This window comes from Canis lupus, chromosome 23 (genome assembly GCF_003254725.2).
Source record: "Canis lupus dingo isolate Sandy chromosome 23, ASM325472v2, whole genome shotgun sequence".
NCBI classification, from domain to species: domain Eukaryota; kingdom Metazoa; phylum Chordata; class Mammalia; order Carnivora; family Canidae; genus Canis; species Canis lupus.
Window position 1 is genome coordinate 15,175,264 of NC_064265.1, and position 19,851 is coordinate 15,195,114.

Sequence of the window (19,851 nt, forward strand, 5' to 3'; positions counted from 1 at the left end):
GAAGTTGGAGGAATGAATGCGTTTTTCAAGTATCCTGTGAATATGACAAGGGGTTCAAATTTTCCAGGTCCCATCATGGTTTCTTTACGTCAGGAATAAAATTTTAAAATTTCCATGATATAGCAGAGGACCAAATCATCAATCAGATGCTGGGCCTGTGGTTAATTAGGCATGATGCCTGCTCAAGGAATGGCACACTGAAACACTTAATTTTCTTGGAATTAGTGAATTGAGACAATGATAAATCTGCCTAGGCAATACTATGCAGTGGCCTTTGGACAAAGATATGGCAGAGGATAAGAATCTTCTCTAAACCTTGTCCAGTTTTCTACAATACTATTCAGTGAATCAACCCTTAATACATTATTTCTTTTGGTTTCTTTTTTTCTTTTCCCCCCTTTTTGTTTGATTCTAAGTCTTTTCATAAATATTCTTGGTGGGGAGCTAGTTCTGTGGCTTTCACTGCATATACATTGGACACACACTGACTATAGAATCTGCTGATTTTTAAATTTTACATTCTGATATTAGAGAAACATTGTAAATTACTGGGACCTCTTAACCACCTGCCCTTCCAAATTTTAATTATACTAGGAGCTCTAGAGAATTGCATATACATTTTAAAGCCCATATGCTTACACTTGTATACGGTTCATGAAGAGTGGTTATTTATGGCCATGTCCTGAAACCAGAAAGAGTTCTCTTCAAAAACCTAGAGAAATTTTAATTGAACTATAAATGGAAAATACATAATATGTTGTGGAATTAGAAACCAAAAACACCTATGTTACCTATATACTGGCAGTGAATAATTTGCTTTTCAGAATAATATAATAATATTTGTTTGAATTTTAGAAAATTGATAAAATCATGACCTACTATACATTTAATAAAGATATCTAGAATGCGGGATCCCTGGGTGGCGCAGCGGTTTGGCGCCTGCCTTTGGCCCAGGGCGCAATCCTGGAGACCCGGGATCGGATCCCACATCAGGCTCCCGGTGCATGGAGCCTGCTTCTCCCTCTGCCTGTGTCTCTGCCTCTCTCTCTCTCTGTGTGTGTGACTGTCATAAGTAAATAAAAAATTAAAAAAAAAAAGATATCTAGAATGCTAAACTCTAGCTGAAAATGAGTATTTCAGGATCTGAAAGGTCTTGCATTTTTAAAAACGCATTTATTCAGTATCTTTTATATGCAAAACACTGTATTGGGAACTGATGATTCAGTAGTAAGTTGAAAACTATCCTCAGCTTGATGGGGCTTTTGTATTAGTGAGGAATGAAGAAGAATCAAATTATCATGTAAAGAAATGTGAACTTGAAATTGTGACAAGGAAGCAGTGCTCTAAGCACCTACAAAGGAGGATCTGATCCAGCCAAGGAGGTCAGGGAAGGCTAGTATGAAGAAAGGAAGGCTAAATTGAGATAAGAAAGACAAACAGAAGCTAACATTGTGGAGAAGGGAGAGAATACTTTTTAGACCATGGAGCATTAGCTGCCAACAAACTTACCTAGAGGTTTGGGGAAATAAGGACATTTTCCAGAGTTCTTAAGTCATTAACTATTGTGTGGGGTCTATGGAAAATAACAGATCAACACTAATTCTGGCATGAAGAATTGAGTGCTGGGAACAGTGGAATTTAAAAGGAATTGTATAATACTAAATATATTTTTGTTGTCGTTTAACTTTATAAGCTTTAAATTTTCGTTTCAGTTTATATACATCTGTGATAAACGGAGATCTAGCACATCTAATAAAATAATTACCACTTCATCATTTTTAAAGACTTTTCATTTCAACCTTCAGTTATGCGCACTGTCACATACTCCTGGCTTCAATGGGAAATTTGCTCATTTTCTAAATCTAATGGACAACAGCCCAAGATTTTATAGTATGACTAAACCATCCAAATGTGCTACATCATTTGAATGGGGTGCACTCTTTGCAAAGAGTTGAAGGGCATTGCACTGTATGGGGCCATTAGCAATACGTACTGATGTTATAATAGACTAAAGCAGAGTAGGTCCCACTAAGTTAGCGCACTGCTAAATGATGCCATTTTCTTCTTTTCTTTGGTCATGAATAATCATTTATTGATAAAAGAAGAAGGAAAACACCCAACAACTAAGATGCAAGGACTGATATTGTGTTCTCTCATCCTCTAAAAAGCACTCCAAAGTGATGAATAACAGTTCTTTGGTGCTAATTGGTTCTGCTTCTCTGGAGAATGCTGGCTAATACAGGATGAATTCACTCAGGAGTAACGTGATCCAAACTGCCTTGTAGAAAGATAAATCTGGTGTCAATGAGGATGTTAGACCCAAAAGGAAAGCCTAGAACTCAGAGTGACTTCTCAGAAGAATATTATAATCCCAGTAGTAAATTATGAAGGCTTAATCCACAGCTACGTGCAAAGTTAATAAAGCTTGGATGGAAAGGTAATTCAAGAATAGAATTGTCACACCTCATGGTACCACCCAGGTGGCCTAGGTAAATGAATGAAAGCAGACTCCAAGGGTTTCAACAGCACAGAAGACAAATGTAATAATACATTAAAGGCATAATAGCTCAGGCAAACTGGTAATGGAATTTTGATGCCTTAATTAAGGTAAACATTCTATTAAGATATATGAAATTGACAATATTTGGGGTTTTTTATTGTTGTTGTTCATGAAAATGATAATTTTACATGGTGTAAACCATAAACAAATAATCTATGAGAATACCCATGAGTTTGGACCAATGGACTCAGTTGTTTCAATTCTTTGTCCTTTTTTTTAACACTCAGTACATCAGTAGTTTTATTTCACTTGAATCTTTTTTTTAAAGATTTCATTTATTATTATTCTCTCCCTTCTCCACAATGTGTCTAAGAGATAGAGACAGAGGCAGAGACATAGGCAAAGGGAGAAGCAGGATTCTCACAGGGAGCTCGATGCAGGACTTGATCCCAGAACCCCAAGATCATACCCTCAGCTGAAGGCAGACACTCAACCATTGAACTACCCAGGCATCCCCATCTGAATCTTACTTTGACTTTTGAGGATGATATTATTATATGTATTTATTTATTTTTTTAAGATTTTATTTATTTATCCACAAGAGAAACACACACAGAGAGAGAGAAGAGAGAGAGAGAGGCAGAGACACAGGCAGAGGGAGAAGCAGGCTCTATGCAGGGAGCCTGACGTGGCACTCGATCCCGGATCTCCAGGATCATGCCCTGGGCCGAAGGCAGTGCTAAACCACTGAGCCATCCGGGCTGCCCCTATTTAATTTTTTGAATAGATAATATATTACCATTTTTTTAAATTTAATATATGAAGAGCTATGACCATGAATCTCTTCTCACTATTTCTCAGCCCACTCATCCCCTGAAACCCATGAGCAACTTCCTGTGTTTCCTATACACACTGGTGTTTACTAGTTACAATAAAAAGAAAAAAAGACTCTTATCCCCTCCCTATGCACACGCCACTTTTTTCCCCCACAAATTGGGGGGAAAAGTACACTATAAAGTACAAATTGTTCAGCACTTTGTTCTTTTCCACCTAACAAAATGTCTTGGAGATATTTCCAAAATAATACATAGAGTGCTTCCCAATTATTGTCTGTAGCTGCATAACATTCCATTATATGAACATGCCATAGTTTATTCAACATGTCTCTACTAATAGACATTTGAGTTGTTCACAAATTGCTGCTATTACAAGCAATGCTAAATTCATAATTATTGGCACGTACCCTTTCACCTGTGTGCAGAGGATCTAGATGTGTAGGATAAATTCTCATAAGTTGGGATGCAGCTTTCATAACAGAAAAGAATGAAAGTAGAAGAAAAATAATAACAGAGATTAAAAAAAAAAGAAGGAGGAGGAAATAATGGAAACACGGCAAGCAGGCAGACTAGGACAGGAAAAGAAGGAAGGAATGAGAAATGAGGAAAAGCAGAGAATAAAAGAATGAAGAGAGGGAAAAGCTCTTGACCTCTGCAAGATCATGTGAGGGAAGTGATTAAACTGTAGTGCAGGGGTGGGGGGCGTCATGAGAGGCACGTGGGGAAATGCAGGGAGCACTACAATGCTGGCCAAACATAACAAGGAAGTGACTCTTCCTGTCCAAACAATCCTACCTACTACAGTGACACAGGAGAGATAAGTTCCGAGGCTAAAAATACAGCACACAGAGGCAGAGATCTCTGCACAGAGCCCAGGACGTGGCCATTCCAGGTGATCTAGCAAGTGAGCCACAGAGGGAAGCCACGTGTCTTGAAAAAGAACCAACTATGTATAAAGAGCTGGTCCTTGAAGCAAATGTAAACTGTATCAGTCAAAACCATGCATCATCTATAAATAGTTAAAAGGCCTTAACTATGAGAAGCTCACAAGAGTGCTGAAAAATGAAAAGGGGCAAATAAGGAATTCAAGAAGGAAAGAAGAATCTAGACGAGACCAAAATGCTCTGCTACAGGGACAGATGGTCACACCTGGGTCCCTGCTGAGGAAAAGGAAAGGTTAAAAAAAAAAAAAAGAAAAGAGAAGGAAAAGGAAAGGTTGAAATCAGTGTTCATGACTTACTTTTCAGAAGTGCATTTAAGTACACCACATAGCAAAATCTGTTATTCCCACTCCAACGAGTTTTCTTGCCCCCCCCCTTTTTTTGATTTTACTTATTTATTCATGAGAGACACAGAGAGAGGCAGAGATATAGGTAGAGGGAGAAACAGGCTCCCTGTGGGGAGGCTGATGTGGAAACTTGATCCCAGGACCCCGGGATAAGGACCTGAGCCTTAGATAGATGCTCAACTCCGAGCTACCCAGGCATCCCTATTTTTGTCCTCTTAATGAAGTCCAGAGTTAAAAATAAAAACAAAAATTTAAAAATAGAAAAACAAAAAGTAAAAAATAAATTTAAAAAAATAAAAATTTAAAAACTAAATTGTGAAATATAGTGATCTATCTTGCAGTGAATTTATTTCCACACAGAGTGGACAAATCCAAGGAAACAGACCCCATTTCAGAACCCTGTTTGAACAACGGTAATATATGGCTGGTTGTGCTTTTTTTTTTTTTTTAAGATTTTATTTATTTATTCATGAGAGACACAGAGAGAGAGAGAGAGAGAGGCAGAGACACAGGCAGAAGGAGAAGCAGGCTCCATGCACGGAGCCCGATGTGGGAATCAATCCTGGGTCTCCAGGATCATGCCCCGGGCTGAAAGCGGCACTAAACCGCTGAGTCACCCAGGGATCCCCTAGTTGCACTATCTTACTGGCTTCACTATTATTTTCCAAAAATGCCTGCAATTGCATAATGCCCGAAAGAGCTTATTTTACACCTGAAATTATTGCTAGACTTAAGTGCAAGTCATGGGGGGAAATGATTTTTTTAAAATAAGGGGGGGTGTGTGAATGATATTAAGAGATATTAAATAGGTGATTTTTAAAATTTCAGCTAGAACTCCTCCACCTAAGACAAGGCACACATTTCAGAACAGAAGGGAGGAAGAAAGGAGCCAAGAATACAACAGATATGTTACATATGGCCTATGACTTTTGTTTCTTTCTATTGCTAATTTTACATGGTATACTGGAGCTAAACATGCATTTTAGGTCATGTAGAGATCAGATACTACACTTGATCTTAACCAAGAGGCCAAGAAGTGATTAGGTCATGTAAAGATCAGGATATTGTAAGTCATATAGGAGACTCAAATCTCAGCATTTTCCAACTTCCACTTACCTAGTCACAAGTTGAAAATTATCAACACTGCTTTGTCCCAAAATTCAAAAGATTAAAGGAAAAATATGAGTTTGTGTACAGCTTTGGTTTCTGATTTAGGTTCTGTGTTGTTGTTTCTTTTTACTATGATAATAATAGATAATTCTGCAGCTACTATAAATTCTATCATGTTATGTGCTCCTGTTACAAAAATCAACTTTGTATGAGATTAAGTATATTTCTATTTTTATTTAGGAAAAATAATTTAGATATAAACTAGACTTCTCTCATAGTGATAATCACTGATGTGTGTAAGACATTTGATATTAAGGCAGCAGCCTCACAAATGGAGATTTTACAAGGGACATTCTCATTCTATCTGAGCCTCCTTCTTTCTCAAATTGCTGTTAACATTACAAACACCGTCTTCTGCTCAGTTCTAAAGGATGAGACTAGAATTTGATGTTCTCCATGGTGATGCCAAGTCCAGCTCTTGGCACGTTGTGTGCTCTCAATGAACACCCATTAGGCAAATAAATGACTTCTAGCAAGAAGCGTCAAAAGCATAATCTTCAAACAATGGGCTGCTCCAGAGTTCTAAGCATCCCCATGAATTCTCTACCCTATTCATTTAATGGCAAAGGGGTGCTACTGTAGCTAAAGAGCTTATGGCAATCATTTATAAACCCTATCTGTGGTTTGGCATTTAAGTACCTTCTAATGCTCACAGAAATTAACTCCAAGGAGCTATCTACAAATCTTTTGCAAATAGTGGGGTTTCCTTACATGACATATTTTCTAAGATGGAAAACCACTAGCTGGAGTATGGCCATTGTTTCTTTCACATGTGAGAAAATTATTGGCATGGCAACTGACTTGATCTAAACTAGGTAGTTCAAGAGAATTGTAGTCAAGAATACCAAGACTAAGATTTTCTATTCATAAAGTGAACTCCTTATATATACCAGATCTATCTGAATGTTAAAGAATGAACTTCGTGATCATGTCTATGACATGTAAGACTTTCATTAGATAATAATGGTTCCAGAATATTACTGCTTTTTAAGTCATCCAAAGTTATTATAGCTTTGTTAGAATTCATATATGTTTATGTAAATAAGGGATATTTCTGAGTAAATAAAAGCAAATAAATAGAAAACATTTTCACTAGATTAGAAACCTTTTAACTTCTTGTATCAGTGATTTGTTTTGTTTTAAAGATTTTATTTATTTATTCATGAGAGACACAGAGAGAGAGGCAGAGGCACAGGCAGAGAGAAAAGCAGGCTCCATGCAGGGAGCCCAATGCAGGATTCGATCCCAGGACTTCAGCATCATGTCCTGGGCTGAAGGCAGACAACGGCTGAGCCACCCAGGCATCCTTCGTATCAGTGATTTGTATGATGTCTGCTTCTCTCTGTACAGATACAGTAAATGTTGGTTGACCCATAAAAGGAAGGAGGTAAGAAAAAAGGAAATGAAGACAATAGAAAAGAGAAAAGAACTCTTCACAGAGGTAGTATCCTGTAGAAAATTCTATAAAACTCTAACATAGTGCCTGAAGATATCACTGTTAATTATTTTTCCACTTTTTAATCATGTGTTCCTGGGCACTCTTGTCATTATAGCCACTACTGTAATCTTTTATAGTGTCTAATTTCTAAAAATCAATAAAATGAAAATAAAACAATGTATTAAGCAGCTTTTCTTTTTAAAAGGAAAACACTTAGAACCACTAAATGTTACTAAGTAAAGAAGCATAGCAGTCAGAAGGGACAGACACGTGACAGGCTTCAGTGGCTGTAGCCCTAAGCTGAACACTTCTAGCTGGCTTGGTGGCTTTGACCTTCATAAATGTATAAATTGCTTTCATTTTGAGTCATGTAACTGATTATTTGTATCCACGATGGAATGCTAGTTGAAAGGCAGGAAGCATATGGAACACTGATGTTGAAATAACAACTTGTGTTCATCTTATATAACACATCAAGATGACTCTAGCATTTCATAGACAAACGTAAGAAGAAAAAAAATGCATGTTGACATATTTCCAATTTGGGTCTTCACTTAAAAGGGATAAAAAGCTATGTACATCAGCAACACATAACAAGTAGAGAAAGCTCATAATCTGAAATTCATACCTTATCTTATCACTTAGAAATAACTTACGAAAATTATAAAGTTTAGCCACACAAAACACACTGTAATCTGAAATTTTCTTGTGGTCAAATTATTATTATTTTTATATTTTTTCCATATACATTCCTTAAAAATTTAACTTTGAGGTAAATGACGGATATATCATTTGTTAAATGGGAAACAGTAAAAATCTCTCATTATTATATTTCATTATACACCAGATAATAATGTAAAAATAATTATTTTCAATTCCTAAGGAAGTTCTTAGGATCATATATCTCAATGAAAAGGGCAATTATATCATAAAAGTTTGGGGAACGTTTGATACAAAATAAAAAATACTGAATGCAAAGGGACTATTTGGAGGCTATTTAGGTTGTAAATGAAGGAAGAGCTCTAGGGAGTTCTGTATTCAGATTCCTTCCCCATGACATGAATAGATCCTTTAGTATCAGAGATGGCTAAGTCTTTTAAATACTAACTCAATCTATACCTCAAAACTTCCTGGTACTGCAGCTCAGGAGACAAAGCTCAAAGACTTTCCCAAGATCTTGGAAATAAAGAGCACCGAGACAAGATACATATTCTATCCTTTCTGACTTCAAAATCTATTCTTTTCAATATGCCATATTCTATTTATCTCATCTTTCTGTGAAAGGGTATCTTAATCTGGCATTTCAGTATCTCTTAGTAGCTACCCATTAAAAAAATACTGCACTTATTCAAACTCGTAATTCATAAGTAAAAACAACATCCTTTCTCCAATGCATTTCTGATAACTCCAAGTTGCCTGAATAGCTAATCATGGCATTACTAATAAGTAGCTAACATAACATAGAAATCAACCTAGTAGTAAATGTTTCTTTTTAAAACAGTTCTCTGTAAGTGAATAAAATTCTCCCTGATTATTATTTCCAGGAATTAAGCATTTTCAAGTGATGCATGGTCTATCTCCAAATTTTTCTCTGTGACAGCATAAATGCTTCCATTTATACACCTTAGAATGTTTCTAAGAAGGAAGATTATCCAGTTTATTAAACAATGAATGGCTCCTTTCACCTTTGGAGAGAACTTTTTTTTTTTAATGAAATTCCCTGAGACTGTTTATATGCAAGGAGTTTGATTTTTAAGAGTTAAAATAAAACCAGGCATTCTGAATCTTTCAGAGGATTCGATTTATAAAACCCTCCCATTTTGTAGAACCTCTGCCCCTTCCCAACCAGGTAACTGTGGCCTCACCTAAAAGTTACCCAGCATACTGTGCAGAGGTGATCTAGATAGACATGAGAAAGCACAACCCATGGACTTACAGGAAAGGTCTGGATGAAATAAGCCTGTTGCCTCCTTTTACATAGTAGAGACAGAAAGTTCAGAAAGGCTGAGTGACTTAAGTACAATCTCAAAGACTGTCCTGGTCAATACCAGGTTTAAAAACTGAAATCTAAAAAAAAATAAAAAATAAAAAAATAAAATAAAATAAAATAAAAAATAAAAAAAAAACCCTGAAATCTGAGGCTCCAGTATCTCAAAAAGAGATTTTATTTTTAATTTTTATTTTTACCATGTGCTTGCCAGAATATTAATGCAGAGGACAGGGTTTTATGGGGAGAGGGCATTAACTGACTGAGTCATCACCTCCTCTACCTCCCTGACAGCATCTCTACCTCTTTCCACACATAGTGGAACTATTATAAGTCAAAGGAAAAGTGGTCATAAGAACTAAACAGGACTGAGCAGGCTCCCAAACTCAAGACAGAAAATGCAAATGAAATGAAATAAAGAAGATAGCCTCTTAGCAGTTGGTATATGAATTCTATTCAAGGAGAGAGGCCTGCCTTGTACTTTGAGGGCATTCCCCAAGCCCCATGGAATCCCCTGAAAGAAGCAAGGGAAGAGTTGTGTGGCTGTGCCATGGAGTCAGCATGATGTCAGAATGCAATGGACAGGCTGGGTGAGTCCCCCCTTAACCTCCACCACTTTGTTCCGAATTATGGTGCCACATTCTCAGCTTAGCTTCTCAATCTTTTGGGATCTGGCCTCTGGCTTTACCCTTTACTTCCACACCTACCACTTACCCCTCAGCTCCCTTCAAGCCATGTTGAAATATTTGTCCTTACTCAAATACCTGGTGCTGGTTCACGTCTCCTTGGCTTTTTACAGGTTACAATGCTATCTCATTGCTTCTTTAACTAGCAATCCCACTTGTTCTTCAAAATTCAGTCTAAATATGGGCTCTTCCAGGGGATTTTCCCTGAATCTGATTTTGATGCCCTTATGCTCTCCCAGCATTCTGTTCATGCTTCTATTATAGCACTGATAAAAATGTAATGTAATCATTGATTTGCATATTTATTACTTACTATAAGCCTCTGGAGGTTTGGGATCTTGTCTCACTCAACTTTGTATCCCTGGCACGTAGCACAATACCTGGCCCACAGTTCACACTCAATAAATGATAAATGTGTGAATGAATTAATAAAATGCCAAAAGACAGAAGTTATACCATGATTGCCTACATTGGTTGTGACTTTGGGCAAATCACAAACTCTATCTGATCATCCAAAGGTAATCACTCAGAACTGATTGTTAATCAGTGTCAGGGGACAACATTTTCATGCAAAGGAGCTCTGCTTTTTATGAGTTAAAACAAGGAGGACCTTGCAGTTTGAGGGCTTTAAAAAAGTGAGATATCAGCTGGCTGATACATAAGGCTATTCATTTTTCTGATGTGGTATGTTTCTCTCTCTATTACTAATGCTTACAGTACCTAAGGTAGGACCTTTGGCACCTTTGCGTGACATCATTTCAACTTGCAACTGATTCCCAACTGAGCTCAGCTCCTATATTCTCCGCTCACAAGATTCTTATCCATCTATTTTATAAACCCAGGAAAAGTTAGCTAAATTAAGCCATGAGTGATCATTTTAAGCTGAGTACTGCATAAAATGCAAACTTTTCTTTGAAACATAGTAAAGATACCCAATTGTTATGATTGTCACAAACGCCTGGTTTTTTTGAGTTGGATTGACAGGAACAGAAGAAAAAACAGGAAATTAACACCAAAGACTTGTGGGACAATACAAAAGTGTTTAACAGGATCCCAAATGGGGTAATTTGATCTCTCCCATTATTATCTTGTATGAACCTACAAATCAGAACAGGAAAAGGAATTCTTGAAAAAAAATTAACTAAGATGAAATTAGATATTGCATTCATCACTGAAATTCAACTATAAAGAGGTTAAAGCTGCTCTGTAAATTCCAGATAAAAGGCTCATAACTCATTTCCACTGGAGGGTAATAAGACAAGCTGTTCTTTCCATGAGTGGATGGAACAAGTGTGGTCTTGTAAGAAAAAACTAAAGGTGAGTAAAACATTCTTCTGCTACCTCTGGAAGATGAACTATGTAGTTTAAGTGATGTGACACCACTGTATTTGACCTTTTATCCTTTTATAGTCAGTAAGAAGAAGTATTCCTTCTCAAATCTTTAGATTGTAAATATATAATCCCTTTCAAATTGTATGATTTTGTTATTTCTTAATTATTATGTCTAGTTACCTTTATTTTCATGTATCTCTCTGTATATTTTAATTATTTATTGATTCTTGTCTTTTCTTTGCAAATAATAATAGCTTATATATGTTTTGCCTCTGTGGCTTCTGAATGGTTACAAATTCATTGTACATTCCTTAGCCTGTCACACTAAGGATAGATTGAGTAAGACTTTCTTCACTGTCGATGATTTAAAGTTCTTAGGTTCAGATGCAGACTAAAACCAGAGAAAGACCAAACAAAACTCATCATGCTACTATAGATCTCCTAAAGAATATCTCATTGAGGGCATATAATGAAATATAAGAGTAAAATATTTAAAAATTTCTTACATCAGATTATGCTTGCTTTCTGAATATATCATTGTTCAGATCTATCATAGCTTAGTTTTGTTAAGCCAAAAACAAATTAGCAACTCCCATAAACTTCTTAGACAAAAATAAATGTCACAGTATTCAAATTTAATAGGCTTTCTTTTAGACCTACCATATTTTGATTTAAGATGTTTTCACATTGGACTAAATTTTTTTCTAAACTCTTTTTACCTATAAGAAACATTTTGGTGAAAAAAAGAGTGGATTTCAAAGAATAAACTAAATCTGGTGCATAAGTAAGGGACTGCTACAAGTATAAAACTGTACACAAAATTAGTCTTAGACAAATTTTATTTTGGTATGTCAATACATCCAGTATTTATTATTCATACTAGGATCACTAAAATGTCTCCAGATGAGTAATAATGGTATTAGTATTTTTCACTCATTCAACATATGTCTCTTGAGTGCATAGGAATTAAAGTTTAAGCCACATAGTCACTTATGCAAGCCTCATTTCTAAGAAGCAGATAGTTCAGAATAGAAGTTTAAAGTTAACAATTAAATAGTGTAGCTCAAAATATAGTAATCAGTAAAATACAACCCAGAGGCTGGCTACCTATTTTTATAAATATAATTTTAGCAGGACACAACTGTAGCCATTTGTTTAGGTATGATCTATGGCTGCTTTTACATTACAAGAGCAGAGTTGAGTTCAGTGGGAAGTCTATGTCCATCGAATCCAAAATTTTATTTTGTCCTTTACAGAAATGTTGACCCCTAGTAAAGGTGATTGTAACTACCACAATAAGTTCAGACAAAATGACAAGACAGTGCATAAAAAGATTACTTCCTTCCTTACCAGGGAGGTATCATTTGAGATGAGACATCAAATAGGGGTGAGAATTTTGACCAACAGAATCACTGCAAGTAGCAATCTTAATAAAAAGGAATCAGTTGAAAGACATACACACAAGATATATTTACTACAGTTAAAATATCAACGTGTACAGTTTGGTTAGATGATGAGCTACAGGTAGTAAATTCTAATGGAAGTCATATTTTTGTATCCAACTCATTCACACCAGCATGTCTAGACATACCAGTCATTTATGGCTGAAGTCAGTGGTCATGGCACTACGGGGTAGTCACCAGTTCTCAAATAGTGTGACTATCTCTCCTAGTTGTACCTATCAAAACCTATAAGACACAGTGAACAGAGTATTCAAAGGGAAATTTATAGCTTAAAACACTTTAGGAAAGAACAACTCTAGTTCAGAAAAATTCATGTTTGATACATGAAGTTAGGTCTAAAATAATTCCTCCAGTCCATAAAACTCATTTTGAGATAAAGCCTGAGATGTGAATTCAAAGTTGAGTTCCTTGATAAGCAGCTCCCCAGCAGGCTTTGAAGATATGAAGTCTAGTTCCCCTCCATATACCCTATATACCTAGAGGAAAAAGCAGAATGTAGTGCTGAAACAAAGGGTGGCTATACTCTCCTGACTCTTAAACAACAACTTTATCCTCTAGATATCTTTCACAAACCTCATCCTGTACTGTAGGGCTAGAAATCATGGACTCTGGAAGCCACATTAACTCCATAAGTCTCCTGCCTTCTGGCTCTATGATCTTAGAAAAGCTACTTAAACACTCTGTACTTCTATCTCCTCATTTGTAAAATTAGGATTCTAATAGGATAGTAAACCCTTGTCATAGTCTTTTTAAATAGGATCCAAATACTCAATCCCATAAAATATGAGAATGGATTATTGTGAGATTAACGAAATGACCAGAGTCAGCTGGCTGGCTGAGAATTCCAAAGATCTCAGAGACAACTGCCAACTGTACTATATTCGAATCTGTAGGGTACAGTGTCATAGGATTTTGCCACAAAGTTACTATGAAGACTGAGTTAATATATAAAATAGTCTAGAACAGAGTCTGGCATAAAGTTGGCAATATATATAATGGTGACTATTATCACTCTGACTGCTCCTGTCTCTACCATAACCTACCATACGCCACTGTTGCACCACCGCAAAACGGACAAAACCAAAGAAAGAAAATTTGCCAATGACCAAGCAGCAAGAGCAAGGCAATTTCCATGTATTTGTTCAAGGGTAATCCCTTTAGGTTGTACTGACTACTCTCCACTCATTCTGAATTTTCCCTTTGTCAAAAAGCTGTCAACAAATAAACTCTGGGAGGGAACAGGGCCAAAATGTGAGGCTGGCATTCAAAAGAGATTGGACTTATATGAAGCATGCTGTCCATCTATAAACCCACCACCTGCTTGGGACACGCTGCTCGCTCTAAAGGCGAAAGCTATTTTTCCAGTGGGTGTCACACTGTTATAACAAAATATTGTCAACCTGAAGTTTATGTACCATAAGCGATAGAATATTATTCCTATGAAAGAGCTTTAGGATTCCTGAGGGGAGAAAAGTATTGCATGTGGTTAGCAAATTTGAGAGGTGGCAGTGGTTCACATCATCCTTATTAATGCCATGACATTTAATGTGACACTGTTGAAAGTAAATCATGTCATCACAGACACCAGTGACCTGTTCCTCAACCTTTCTTGTTCAAGGCAGGAGTCCCAGACTGGAATTTGGAAAAGCTGGCCACCCAGAGCTTTCATGCCCACAGACATGAAAATGAGTCTTGGCAAATCTAGCTGTTGTGGAATTAACTTCATTTCTCTACTGGAGGTGGTAGTTTCATAATACCATGGCAGAAAGAGAAAGATACAGGGCTGAGGGCAGTGAGGGTTTTTACATGTTTCTTACCTCTGTCTTGTTGTGCACTAAATAAGACCAGATATTTCAACAAAGAAATGAAACCAAAGTCACACTGTGTTTGATTTGTGGGACCACCCTTACTTGAAATGCCAGCTCATCATTCCAAGGTTTGAAAAATGATGTGCATGACAAGCAAGATAAGAAATGTTGAACATTCCTTCAAAAAAGTAATTAATTATACGATCCACAGATGGTAAGAAAATGCCTTCCAGGTCGGCATTGAGAAATGCAGAGATTGTTTGCCAAAGAGTTAGAACCAGGGCATATTCTCTCACCCCTCCCATGCCTCTGTCCTGAAACCACGGGGTGGGGTGAGAATGGCCCTGTAGGAATAGTGAGGTTAAGGGGAAAAGCAGAACTTAACCCATAAGAGCTGAAAGAATGAGTGAGAGAGAGGGAGAGAGAGAGAGAGAGAGAGAGAGAAAGCAGATCAAAAGCAAGGGATTTGGGGATTATCTAGAGGTCCATGGTTTCCAGGGAATAGCATTTTGGCAAAAGGTCAATATAGGGAGTCACAGCATATGCACGTTTAGTTTACAGGAACTCTATGTGTGTGTAGGTGTGCTGGTTTGGGGGAAAGATGAAGGAGAGGAAAGGAGAAAGAGAAGAGAGAGAGATGAAGGGGTAGAGAGAGGGATGAAGGGACAGAAATAGAGACATACAGACACACAGGAAAAGAGAGAAAAGACAGAACACATAAATGTAGACAGAGAGAGACAGAGAGAAAAAAGAATGAGAAAAACTAGTGATTTAAATTTGTAGACACTTACCATAGTCATCACCATTCTACTAATGAATTTATAACAGAGAGTGAGCTCTAGTCAATTCTAGATTTTCAAATTGTTGAAATCTGAATTTGCCTTCCCCTGTTCATTCCTGGTTATTTTAGGCCTCTTTATCACTGAACTTGCTGAGAGCAGTTCAAATATTTAAAAATAGAGCACATATTCTTTAAAAAAAATTAAAAGGGGGGAGTTTGACCCCTAAATACAAGTTAATTACTTTATCTTATGTTCAATTAAAAAAATAGATTATTGTAGAGGAAAAATAATAATATAACTGGCTGTTTTGGATTTTAAATTCCTGATAATTGCTTTATAACTAAGAATGTAACAGTGGAGGTATTATTTTGCAGAAGACTATGTGGTTTCAAAGTTTGGGAAATGGTGGGTTCATCGAATTTAAACAGACCTTCCACCTTTAGATTTTCTTAAAGCCCTAAATACTTAACAAGGGGCACTGGGTTCTCTACAATGTAGATAAGCAATGCAGCTTTTCCCAAAGTGACTTGATCAGAGAGTCCTTTCTTTCTTCAAATACACCTCACAGCACAAATGCATCCTGGAACTTTAGAAATCTCGTATCCAATTCAAGCTCTCCAATTTCATGCTTTCTGCTAGCCAAGGGTATATGCCCTCATGAAGCAAATCTCCCCAAATGTAGGTTTTATTGTGATATTTCCATGCTTATTACTCTATAGTGGTTTCCAATTGTCTATAACTGTGAATCTCAAACTTTCCCCAAACATTTGGATGAAATGGCCACCCCAGGCATGCAAGCCATATTTATTCTCTGGCTTCACTTATCTCCTGGCACCATACCAACTTCCTTTGGCCGTTTCTCTATCATGATAGTAGACACACATCTGGAAGATCAAGTACCTATTCCCCAATCAGTCTGGCAGTCCATGCCTATTACAATCAGACCTCAGCCCACTTTTTCTGTGTCCTCTCCTTGATGCTTGGCTAAGGAGGATAAAGCAGTCTACAGAAACTGTTATTACAGTCTTCAAGCCCAGACTGATCGGAGATCTCCATTTCAATTAAGAGAAGAGACATATTAGAGAACCGGCGAATGATATTCTCCTGACACAGATCTCTAGAGATAATGAGAGAACCTCACAAACACACGTCAAATCTGTTTACACATAAAAGATAATGTCTAGCTTTGCATATTAGCTCTGTTTATCAACCAGCACCTTGCCCAGACCCCATTAACCTACAAATCAGGGAAATGATGTGAAAAGGAATGACTATGTCTTGGACCACAGAAAAGGCAGGGCTCAAGAGTGATAACATAGTGGCAAGGTTGGATATATAACATTAGACACAGATTTGGACTCATTGGGAGTTGCCTAGTGCAAACTAAGAAGTATTGTGTTTTGTTTTGGTTTGCTTTACTTTGCTTTGCCTTACTCTTACCTAAAAACAAAAACTCAGTGGAGATAAAACACTAGTTAATCTATATAAGAAAAACATAATAACACATGACCGCCAGAGCCAAAAGCATGAATAAATATGGCAGATGCAGCTCCTCAAAGAGCCACAGGACCATAAGTTTTCATTCCATCAATTTACCCCATGGAGTCCATCTTGAGTGATTTTTCCCTCCAGCTTTAGCCTTGATAACAGTGAAGGAAGGTGGGGCTGGAGGGAATGACTTCTGTGCTTTCCTTTCTTTCATGTTCCCAAGAAGAGAAAATCTTCCCATAAACAAACAAACAAATAAATCTTCCTGTGAAAATGTGCACACACAAATATGGTTTATAGGCCTCTCATTCTTCACCGTGGTCTTTAGAATGTCGTTAAAAATCAAAGCTTTTGAAAAAAATACAGAAGCTTAAAATCTTGGAGTCAAGGGCATTTGAGAATTTCAGTGGAAAGCATCCAATTCCATTGCATGTGTTTCCTGTGCATTTAGTAATACTTTCCTTGGTTTCAAAATTCCTTAATTATTGGAACTATAAAGCACGAAGTCTACTAGGAAGAAAAATCTGCCTTTGCCTCTCCAGATTTGACCTCTCCCAGGCCCCCCTGGCTCGCTCACAGAAGATGACCTATTTTATGGAGATTAAAGTTTTCAGACATGATCCATTTCTACTTCGTCCAATGCAAAATTTATCTTTGTCCTCATCTGCCCTTTTTTACCTCCATTTTCGTAGGAAGAAGTGGTTATGGATTAGGTTTTCTAAGGCCAACTGTCTCACCTGTACCCTGGATCTGGTCAATATCCACCACATGGATCCAGGATCTATGTTTTATGGCTACCATACTAAGGGAAGGTGTTTTTGTAGTAGGGAGGATTGCGTGTGTTTGTGGTCTCAGTCCAAGGATGAGGTGGCGGTGAAGGATGGTTAGCCCACACTAGTATCTTCCCATCTCTTAATTTTTGTTCTCAAACTTCTAGAAAAAGTGGGCTATGCTAATGCCTTCAGTTCCTCCCATCCCACTATATTTTCATAACCTACCTTACCTGTCCTCCAGCTGAAACTATTTTCCTGAAGGTCAATACTGAAGTTGAGTTACCAAAAGCAATGCATTTTTTTCTGTCTTCAAATACCTAAACTCTTTCCAATGCATGAAATCACTACATACTTTTCTTGTTATGATATTTCATATTCCCTTTGCTATCATAATTCTCATTTCTGTTTCTTCCATATCTCTGACCAATTCTTGCTCCTTCACTGGCTGCCTCCTTAATATTCCCTAGGATTCTGTCCTTGATTTTTTTCCTATTTCTACAGTTTCCATTTTAATCTTGTTTCTTCTAAAAGCTGTGGATCACTCCCAAATATCAGCAAAATAATGATAACCATAGTGCCTACCTCATAGGTTGTTGTAAGGATTTAATGAGGCATTAGCTGTTACTGCTTTTATGGTTTTTATGTCATTAAATCTGAATCTTTATTCCCTATCTTGGTTATGACTCCCCCATACAAAGTTCTAACAGACTTCTAGGCCGCTACAGATCACCAAACCCTTCCAAATTCACATGTCCAAAACATAACTCACTGTCAGGTTCCCACAACTTGTGCTTCCTCTCTCCAGTGAGAATGTCCCATCTTCAGGGTCATTCCAGCATGAAGCATTTGACTCATCTTTGAAACCTCTCCATCCCTTAGCCCCATTCACCAAACTACCACTCAATTACTGCTAAAGCTCCCTCTACAATGCCTCTTCACTTTTAATACAACTTCCTGAAGCCAGAAGTTCATGATCTGAACTTACCTGCGGTTACTTCTAACCTGACTTCCTGCCTCCAAGCTCTGTCTTTAGAGTCTCCCTCCTAATCAATACTAGAGTTAACTGTTCAAAACCCTTGTCTAATTATATCACCTACACTGAAAAAAAAAGATTACCGCTCATGTTCTTAATGAAAATATATCAGCATCCTTCCCAAGGCATTCAAGGTGTTCTAGATTCCTGACCAAACCTTCTTTCCCATTTTTTTCCTTCCTATTTTCCACCACTATGCCCTGTTTCTCTCTAGGGCATACTTTCCAACTCAGACTTCTGGCCAAACCATGCCTTCAGACACTGCCACGCAATTCCACACATTCTTTAAAATACATCTCAAACAACATATACCCCATGAAGTTTTCACCAGTATTTCCAGACTGACAGAATCACTGAACTCTGGCCCTGGTGTGTTTCTGTACCTACTAGACAACTAAATAGATCCTGTATCGCATAATAGGCATGCAAGTTTCTGTCCTAAATTCCTTCCTAAATTGTATACTGTTGTCTAATTTAGTAATTCATCTCCTTTATTCATTCAGTGTTGACCGAGTGCTTTCTATGCACTAGCTATTATGATAGACTCTAGAAATAAATATGAAAATAACTCTGTCTCCTCCAATAAGCTAGCCTTTTCAACTTAGCAGAGTGCCTGGTACATGGCAAGTACTAAATACATACGTGTAAAATGGAATTGTACCTAACATTACAGGTGAGATAAAGGCACCATGTATTCAAACCCTTCTCCAATTCTCTATGACAAGCTAAAACTCTTTAAGAGTTCAAATCAACATTTATCAATTTTAAACATTCATTCCAATTGCTACAACATACCATCCCACAAATGTTAAACACACACACACACACACACACACACAATTTGATATGACTTTACAGGTTTACAAAAGTGCTTTCACATAAACCTTTAGTCTATAAGAGTAAATATATTACGTGAATAACAAAGATGTTCATCAACCAATAATGATTCATACTCTTTTTCTGTACCCCCCAAAATTACAGAGAAGCAATTAACTTATAAAAGCTTTTATTTTCCACACTGGTAGAATGAAACTACTGTATGATTATAATACTCTTTTACCCTATAGATGGCATGCTCCTCTGTTCTCCTGAAATCCCAAACCAAAGACAACCACTGTCTACTTGTTTAGCACACTGCATGGGGTTTCTGATCTGTTCTGCTCAGGCTTCAACTTTGCACAGAACAATATCACAGTCCCAAGGAATCACAAATAATGCACTATGAGGTGTCACCTAAATCCTCTTGGGTTTCCCTGCTCATTCCCAG

The 19,851-nt window shown here is 37.2% G+C and overlaps 1 protein-coding gene and 1 pseudogene across 21 annotated transcripts in view; both read right to left on the bottom strand.

Annotated features, from left to right (window-relative positions):
• Positions 1–19,851, bottom strand: part of RBMS3 (RNA binding motif single stranded interacting protein 3) — a 1,287,947-nt gene that overhangs the window by 641,849 nt on the left and 626,247 nt on the right. The gene's annotated exons all lie outside the window — the stretch shown is intronic.
• On the bottom strand, positions 5,578–5,665 carry LOC112668943 (U2 spliceosomal RNA; annotated as a pseudogene).